We start from the raw sequence: 10014 nt of genomic DNA on the forward strand, positions 1-10014 counted from the left end.
TTTTTTTTCGAAGCACATAAAAGTTCTGTTTACACTGTACTGCAGTCTGTTAAATGTGTGATAGGAGTATGTGTAAAAATGTACATACCTTAATTAAAAAATACTTTATTGCTATAAAGTGCTAACCATCACCTGAACGCTCAGAAGTTGTAATCACTGATCACAGATCACCATAATAAACAGATTAATAATGAAAAAAGTTAGAAATATTGCTGGAATTGCCAACTGTGACACAGAGACATGAAGTGAGCAAATGCTATTGGAAAAAAACGGCACCGAGAGACTGGCCAGACATGGGGTTGCCACAACCATCCACTGGTAAAAATTCAGGATGTGCCAAGTGCAATAAAGCCAAATGTGTCTGTACATGGTTTGATTTGCTGTACAGAAGAGTTTTGATTTAATCTTGTAGCCACTAGAATAAAACTGAAGGGTATTAATTCAAAGAGAAAATGGGTCAATTTGTGATTTAAGAAAACCAAATGGAAGAAAATCCCAAGAAGAAACAGGTCTGGCTAAGGGAGACTCACAAAAGTGTATAGCATTTGGTTTTTTGTAACCCAAGTTTTGTCTAGCTACTGTTCCCATGTTCTAAGTATGCAGTGTTCACCTTACCTCTCTTGTTCTCATTTATTTCCTTGTCTTTCCTACCTCTATTTGAAACTAGGGCCTTTTTAAGTTCAACATAATTAGGGTGCCTGGGTGGCTCAGTGGGTCAAGCCTCTGCTTGACCCTCATGCTCAGGTCATGATCTCAGGGTCCTGGGATCGAGCTCCACAGCAGGCTCTCTTCTCAGCAGGGAGCCTGCTTCCTCCTCTCTCTCTGCCTACTTGTGATGTCTATCAAATAAATAAATCTTAAAAAAATTAAAAAAAAAACAAGTTCAACATAATTATATCATGAGAGATCTGGAGTCAGGGTGTGCCATAAGTTATTGTGGAATGGGGAAAAGTATGCTTAGCTCGAATAGTCATTGCAGGCTTCCCAGAGGAGGTCACTGTTGAAGAAGCTAGGTAATTCAAATAGGTGGAAAGAACAGTAGGAAGGAACACTGAACTAGGACTCGGACTTATTACCTATGCTCTTAGACAAGTATGGCTATAGTTACCTTTCTGAGATCCAGTTTCAGTATTGTTCCAGTAGAAAATTACGTAGGATAATTGTTTAATGGCTTCCAGCTGTGGCTGGTCTCTGTGGTTCCCTATGGTGAAAGGAGTTTGGAGAGGTAGGTTCTTGCTGGCTGGAAAAAAAGATAATGGCATGAGGTTAATGGGGTCGAGACCACAAAGGCAGGGTGGAGCCTGAGGGGCTGAGCAAAGTCATTTCATGGTGGAACACCATTTCGTGGTGTTCCACCATGAAAGGAGATGTGACTCCATTCTAAACCAGCTCCCTCCAAGGCATGGGACTTAGTCATTTCCAGAATGTTCTGGTTTAGTAAAAGTTTATTGGAACCTTTTCCTGAGCCGGATCCCTGGAAATAAGCTTCTGAGATAGATGATGTCAGCTGAACTCTAGATGCAAATTATACTCTGTTCCTCACATGACTGCTATTTTTAGCCCTTACAGTATGTGATTTCTCTCAAGGACAACAGGAATGTTCATAAACTATGCATAGGTCATGATGGTGGCTTAATGGGGAAATAACCATTTGTTAACAGAGCATTAAATGTTTAATAGTCCATTAGCATAAAATCTTTCTTAAAATTTAGGAATATTTTCTAATATGCCTCATTCCACTAACCAGATGAGTGTTGGAGTATTGAAATTCAGGAGGGTGCCTGTCTTTTGACCCTACCAGAGTCCAGTAGGTTTTTCACCTACTTCTTTGGAAATGTCAAACTTAATCACTCTATAATGATCAATTAAACATTCAGTTGTATCTCCTCATGGGTCCTCTGCATAAACATCTAAAACAGTTAGAAGCTGAATCACCGTGATCCCTTTATGAGTGGAAGTGGCGGGGGGGGGGCTTTCCTTGTTAACGAGGGGCCTCTGATCATTGTGGGCTACATTGCTTGAGCTTCCGGAAGGATGCCAAACACACCTGAGTCCTCCGTTTGCATCTGTCTTCAGAATTGCTGGCCGTGGAGTGAGATTCACCTCTGTATCTCTCAGCAAGGAAAACTGCAAAGAGTTGATAGGAACAGGAGGCAAAAAGAGAAGGACGTGGGTGGTGTTGCTCTCCAGAGCTTTGCCAATCAAGCTGAGAAGAGCTGTAAAAGTAGAAGAGCCAAAATCTCTCCAAGCCAAATCCTCCCCACTCCCATAGCCAGTGCAAGCAAGACTCCTACTTATTTTGGTTCCAGGGAAAAAGGAGAGAGAGCTGGTCAGCAGACCAAAAAAGGAGATCAGTGTGAGGCACATTTCTGACCCACTCAGACATGCAGCATTTCCTCTTCCCAGGCCATTCCTTAATAGAAGCGAGCTCTTTTGCTATCTGGGTAGAAGCAACCAAGGATCTAGAATGTTCTATGAGGACTAACTCCTGAATGTTGTGGTACCCCAAGTCTGTGGTAAGGCCCTAATCTTGACTCTCCTGAGACCAAGGGAAATGCATCACAATGCTTTGATGAGAAAATAGGATGAAATATTTATTATTATAAAAACTTCTGTCCATTTTGTTTTCTCAGAGCACTTGTGTCTCCATTTTACAAATACCCCCAGAGGCTTTGGACAGGGAGTATTACTGAAAGATCAATAATAATTACAATGGTAGAGAAGGAAACATCAAATACGGACATTACCTTTTAAAATTAGACTAACTAGCGAGAACCGCAGATCATAGATACTTGGAATGTTCAGTCTGGCAGGGACCTTAGAGGTTGGCTAAACTGATTTCTTTGCTTTGGAAATGAAGACATTTGCAGAGGTTAAATTACTGCCCCAAAGTAACAATTGTAACCAGTGGCAGAGAGGGTCCTTAGAAACCAAGTATCCTAATTTGAAAGGGAGAGGTTTCATGATCAGTCTTATTTGTTATCAATAACAATCAGGATAATAGCAATTTCATTACCCCAACCAAACAGCTTGAGGTAATTCTGTAATTTGAAATGGGAAATGATTAATACAAACCCAAGAAAAAAGATGGTGGTCATATATTAAAAATCCCATACTTTCAAGTTCTAAAATGGGTAAAATTAAAGCTCTGGGGCTCCCAGTAACATTTTCTTAGGCTAACCTGTTATGTATGTTAATTAACATCATTGACACAATTATATATAAATACATTATATTTAAAAGCCCAGCCACTTGCATTTATCACATTGACAAAATGAATCACATGTTGTTTTATTGAGGCCTTTGGTAATTACATTATTCATGCTCCTGATACATTGTAATATTTTGTACCAGTTTGTGTTTGTCTTTCTACATCTCAAATGCAAAACAATCTCCCTCATTGTTATGATGAGTTTCAAATTGGAATATACTTACGTCAAAACATGCAAAATGTAAGATTCAAAACATGTGAGTTTAATAGACTGATTTATAATCCTGAATATCATACAGACCTTTTCACATTTACTAAATTCTGTGTGTTTTAATTTTCCAACGTAGATCTGTTTTAAAATAAATTTCTGGGGTTTAATATCCATTTTTTAAAAAAGTAAAATGATTGCAAGTACTTAATCACATTCCCATTTGGATGACCCCAGTAGGTGTGAAGTTAATAACTTATGAAATGAGTGGGTGAAGGAAGGGACAGATCACATTATTGATATTCGCTGCAGATTTTCATTAAGGAATGATTTATTTGTCTTGTTTCTCTTTTTTCTACATCTTTTTTTAACATGCTCCTTCAGAAGAAAGCCTTGCAAGATCCAATTCAACCTGGTACTTGACTACTGTCATACCTTAGTCATGGGGACAAAATGGAAATGACTGGAAAGAAGTTATCTTCTCCCTTTCCCTGTGATAGGTCAACCTATGAAGGGTTGCCATTTATATCAAGAAAAACAAGAATTGAAGAGAAACTGATAGATCTTTTCTTCGCTAATTTCTTAGCCACCATTCCTCTGAATCCATATGAAGTCATTAGAGTAGTTGCATGTTGGGTCTCTTTTTCTACGAAAAAAAAAAGTCATTTTTTTAACTGAGATTAGTCTTCATCCTTCTTACTACCCATCCTTGTAATATAGCCGTTAGGTTTAGAAAGTGTTCTAAAATCTTTCGGTAAAGAGAGATTTCATAGAAACATTACATCCCAAGATACCTGGAAACGTGTCTCCCTTGGATGCCTCACCTCGCCATCTATAATCTTCCAAAGTGTGAATCATCCGTTGGGGAGGAGAGGTGGCATGCTTTGTCTGCTGGGAACAAATCGATAGGCATGTCTGGATTTGTGCACTAAACTTGCCTCCACAGTAGCCTTGCAAGCAAGAATTAATAGGGGCTGCAATTAGTTTCTGCACTATTTGTGAATGTGTGTGTGTGTGTGTGTGTGTGTGTATCCAAACAAAATGTTTGGTTATGAATATTGACTGAGTTGATTAGCATGGACCCACTCTGCAGGGCTTGGAAAACAATAGACCTCTCTTCAAAGAAAACAGAGGTGCCAGATATGGCATATGAATGAAATATCTGATTAGGAGCATTCATCGTATTGAATTTCAGGCTTTTTACTTTGATCTTGATACAGGCGGGATGGCCGAAGAAACCAAAAAAAAAAAAAAAAAAAAAAGTGTAGTTGAGAGTTTGGTGTTTGGTGGATTATTTTCAAACCTGTTGGAAAATGGATTTTAATAATACTAGTGTTACAAACGATTGTACAAATACATTGTAAGTCACGCCCTTTATTTATTTTTTTGATCATTCATGCAACAAATGCTTTTGACAACCTGCTATATTTCAGGCCCTGAAAATAGGCATCACAGATAAGAGTAGTGAGAAAAACAAACAAAACAAGTGGCTCTCATGGAGCTTATATTCTTTGGAAGAGAAAATCAGTATTAGTCATGCATCATTAAAAATTCCTAGACTGTTTAGAATAATAACTAGTGGTAGTCTAGTAAATATTCACAAATATCTAGATTGCCTAGTTTTCAAGGCAACATACATTCATTCTATATTCACATGCTATTAATTGTTTAGTTTGTCACTGGCTGAGTTTTGACCATCTGCCCATTACATTTCGACCTGTTGAACTGAGTTAGGCTCCTTCTCCATTTCCAGCTTCACGTTCCCAGTGTCCACAGAAGTCGAACTGAGCAGACTGTGCTGTGTTATTGCCTTCTGTTTGCCTTATTACCACCACAACCTCTCGAACCCTCTCAGTACCAGCTCTAAATAAATTTAAAACTCTAATCCTTGGGTGGCAGGCATTGAGAAAGAATGTGGAATCTGCACTTGACCTCATATCTTTTCATTCCAAGTTTATGCTCAATATGTTATAATAGACATAACAAATCTCAGGAAATTTATATCTCAGTCTTAAAAAGTTGAAGAGGAATGAGCCATGAAAATTAAAATGAGCCAGCTGTCTTTATTGTAGGGGAAAGTATGGCTTGCTGTGAGGAGTCCTGGGAATTGGGTTATTAGCCATTTCGAATTCACATACCTGAATGCAGGGGCTTGGAGTGGTACAGGTGTTTATACAGAACCTGGGCCTGTCATCTTGCAGAGATCACCTCCATCTCTTTAACCAAATCGTGGTTCCACACAGAGAAAAGCCATTGGCTCAGCACCAAATACTCTGAACATTATTGATCCCACAGTTCTGGTCCCAGATGCTCTGGTGTTATCTTTGGGTTTGCCAGCAGGTGAGCTTTTCTTGCAGAAGAGGAGCTCCTTCTGGAGTCATTGCTGAAAGCATCGACATTTGTTATTATACTTTCAAAGAAAAAAACATCCCCCCCCAAATATGTTCTTTTCCTGGACTTAAAATTCTTTACAGCCTGAAAGGCGAATGGAGAAGGTAGAGTTGGGTTTATGTTTTCTTTTTTTTTTATTGAAGTTTTTGATTCATCTCTACACTTTGCTGGAACAGTAAGTGTATCAACTTGTGTCCCTGAAGTCCACTTAATGTAGCACAACACGAGAGGCCTGTAGCTATGTTACAGCCTTTCCTGACTGTGATCTTTTAACACAAAAATAAAAATAAGAGAAGACTATGTCTGTTGTGCCAGTACATGAACAACAGTCATAGGGTTAAATGTGGGATGTCTGCAATTCTTTTTGTTAATTAAAAAACAAAACAAAATAAAAAACCAAAAACAAAAAAATGCTTTACCTCTATTCCAGATACATGTTATATGCTACTGGGTAAAAATCAATATTAATTATTAGAATCAATATAAGCATGCACCATACAGTAGAAGGCGTACTTAGATTTAATTTTCCCATCTCTGGTTCTGTCCACTCCCATCCAAAGGAATGCACGTGAATGTCACCTATCTCCTCTTTAAAGTGGACCATGAAGATTCCAAGTGCTGTCTTTCTAAGTACCTGATTTTGAAAAGATGCTAGAAGATTATCGGCGTTCCTGCAACACCTGTTTTAACATCACCATCGTTCAGGCCTCTGACACCTTCCTCCAGGGTTAGCTCACTAGCCTTTAGTTGCTTGCCCTGACTCTATGTGTTCCCTATTGAATCCATTCTCCATAGTACTGTTGGGGGAGTGGGGGCTTACTCATAAGCATATCCTATGGTCATTTCTCTGATGGTAACACTATCGCTTAAGCCATAACACAAGGCCCTTCCTCATCAGCTTCTTTCCCCTGCCTTGTCCTTGCCGTAAATCCCACAAACTCCTGAGCTTTAGCTACTGTGAACGGTTAGCGGTTCCTAGATCATACCACACTTTCCCTCACTCCAGCACCTTTACATCTACTGTTTCATCCACCCAAAGTATTTTTTCTGGCCTTCCATCTTTACCTTGTTAACTCTTACGTAGCCGTAAGGTCAAGCTTCAGCTTATTCATGAAGTCATCTCTTACCGTCCCAGTCAGAGTGAGATGTCTGCCTCTGTGCTCTCATCCCATCTGGCACATTTGACCTTCCCAGACTTATCACACACCACTAGAATGATAGCCATTAGTTACATGTGGCTATCTAGCTTCACAATTTTAACTAAACGATGGGAAACAGCATGGAGTTTCCTCGAGAAATTAAAAATACCACCTTGTGATCCAGCAGTCCCACTGCTGGTGTATATCCAAAGAAACTGAAATCATGATCTCAGAGAAAGACCTGCATTTCCATATCCAGTGAAGCAATATTCACAATGGTTAAAATTTGGAAACAACCTAAATGTCAGTCAACAGATGACTAGATATAGCACAACTGTGTATTTTCTTTCTTTCTTTCTTTTTTTTTTCTTCCAGAGAAGTGATTAAAAAATTATTGTTAGGGGTTATGTGGTTGGGTCAATAGGGAAAGGTTGGTAAAAGAGTACAAACTTTCAGCTATAAGATAAATAAGATGTGAGGATCCAAGGTAAAATAGGGTTTTATAGATAGCTATATATATACATATACATATATATACAGCAATATATATATATATATATACAGACTATATATATGTATATACAGTCAGTATAGTTGCTGATAATATCATATAATTGAAACTTGCCATGAAAGTAGGACATCAATGTTCTCACACAAAATAAAGTAAGTACAAGAGCAATGAATGTATTAACTCAGTGGGGAGAATCCTTTTATAATGTATACATATACAAATTATCGCACTGTGCACTTTAAATATCTTGCAATTTTATTTGTCAATTATATCTCAAAAATCCGAAAAAATAAATTTACAAGAATTAAATTAAATTTTATGTTCTCACTGGAGTCACATTTTAAATCTTAAGAAGCATGTGTGCTAGAGATTATTGTACTGGATCAGAAATATAAAATTTTTCACCATTGTAGGAAGCTCTACTGGACAATGCTAGTTAAGAGGTTTGGAATATTTGTGCATGTCCCTCTTTGGCTTTGAACTTCTTGAGCTCACATTTCTCCAGTACTAGCAATGCTCAACAGATGTTTGCTAAAAACATTAGTAAATATTTAAAAATTTAAAAATTAGTAAATTATTAAGATCTGAGTTTTATATCTGTTCTGTTATTGCACATAAGCAACCAAAGACTTCTTTTTAAAAATCTAACAATACATGGGCGCCTGGGTGGCTCAGTGGGTTGAGCCTCTGCCTTCGGCTCAGGTCATGATCTCGGGGTCCTGGGATCGAGTTCCGCATTGGGCTCTCTGCTTGGCAGGGAGCCTGCTTCCTCCTCTCTCTCTCTCTGCCTGCTTCTCTGCCTACTTGTGATCTCTCTCTGTCAAACAAACAAATAAATAAATAAATCTTAAAAAAAATCTAACAATACAAATTTTGATGAAAAGGGGATTCTGGACAAGTAGGAGGAGAAGTTAGAGGAGAAAGAAAGGCATTGCTCCTGGAATAGCTCTTTCCTCAAGCTTTGGAAAGGATCAGGTCTCCACCACAAAGCTTCATCAAAAAAAGAAAAGCAATAGAAATTTTTGAGTTTAATTCCGAGAAACTACCCACATGACTGGTTCTTTTGTTGGGTTTAAGAAGTGGTAGAAGGTACAAATATTGCTTACAGAAGCAGGCTACATTGTCTTTTCTACAAAAGAAGTCCACTAGAGTATGCTGTTTTTGGTTGGAAGGCAATACTAATGGTAGCCTAAATGTTCCGTTTTAATTGCTAAGAGGAGTTAAGTGTTCAGCTTATAGTGGCAAGAGGAGTAATTCAAGTGGTAGTGCATCTTTAAATTATTCACCAGCATCTACCATGTGATTAGCCATAGTTAAAGATTTTCTGTTAGGCACAGACTGTTCTCTAGGGTTATAAGATGATCAGAAACAATGGCCAGATCTAGGAGGATCAAGTATAATGAGCAAGGCAAGTGTGTTCTCCCCTAGCGAAACAAGTGAGCCTCTGGGCCCTTAAACCTTTTAATAAAAAAGGAAATTGATCCTGAAAAGAAGGAAGCATGAAAGAAGAGAAGAAAGTTGGTTTTGGTCGTTGCTTTTGTTGTTTTCTGAATACAGCTGCACTATCTGCTTAATTCTGCACTTTGTGGCAAATATTCACGGATCCAGTTTCTATCTTTTTCAAAGTTGAATATGCTTAAAAGCCAAGCCTCTATCCAAGGTAACCAATGGTAATTAGTGTAGCTTCCAGTTTGAATAAGCCTCAGGGTAATCCCTGCTTTTGAATGACTCATAATTATTGGCAGAGTTAGCTGGATTTATATGACTTAAAAGTTAGTTCCCCTTTTTCTGTTCTTCCTCTGATGACCTTGGGTAGAAATTGGCTTAATCAGGAAAAAGGATCATATTACATTTATAATTCTCATCTAGCCATTTGGCAACATCACTACTCATATCATGGGTTGAGTTAACCTAGGGACAGACAATCTTAAAAAGTGTATTGGACATTTTCTTTAAAATATTAATTAATAATAACATATGGGAAAATAATACTCAACTTTAATCCCACCACTCCCTGACAATGGTTCCTATTTGCACCTATAATTTTCCAGTATCTATCTACATACACACAGACAGACACATCTTATCAAGGGTAGTTTACATACTACTTTGCATTCTGCTTTTTCCATGTAAAATTATATTTCAGAAATTAATAAAATTCAATTTGGGGATCCAATGACTCTGGTACCATTCTGCACCTCTGAAGACATTTATTACTGGAGGAAACACAGCAAATCACTTCAGGCTTCTACCAGGCTCCAATGACAACATTTAGAAGAAGTGCAGGTAAGAAACAAAAATTATGTAACCCTGGGAAGGAAGAAGGCAACAGAGTTGCCAAGTGCTATTGTCTGACAACTATCTCCAGAGAGGCTAGGATGAAACCCACACAAATTACTGAAAGCAATTTAAGAAATTGGAGACTCTTCAAGTGTGGGAAAGGAAGATGTAAAGGATAGTGTGGTCTGGAAGAATCTTTTTTTCTCAAGAATATGTGGTCAAAGTGGTTAGCTAAGCGGGTTTGTATATTTCCAGAGTACCCTCTTGGTCTGTC

Source organism: Mustela nivalis (genome assembly GCF_964662115.1).
Source record: "Mustela nivalis genome assembly, chromosome: 9".
NCBI lineage: Eukaryota > Metazoa > Chordata > Mammalia > Carnivora > Mustelidae > Mustela > Mustela nivalis.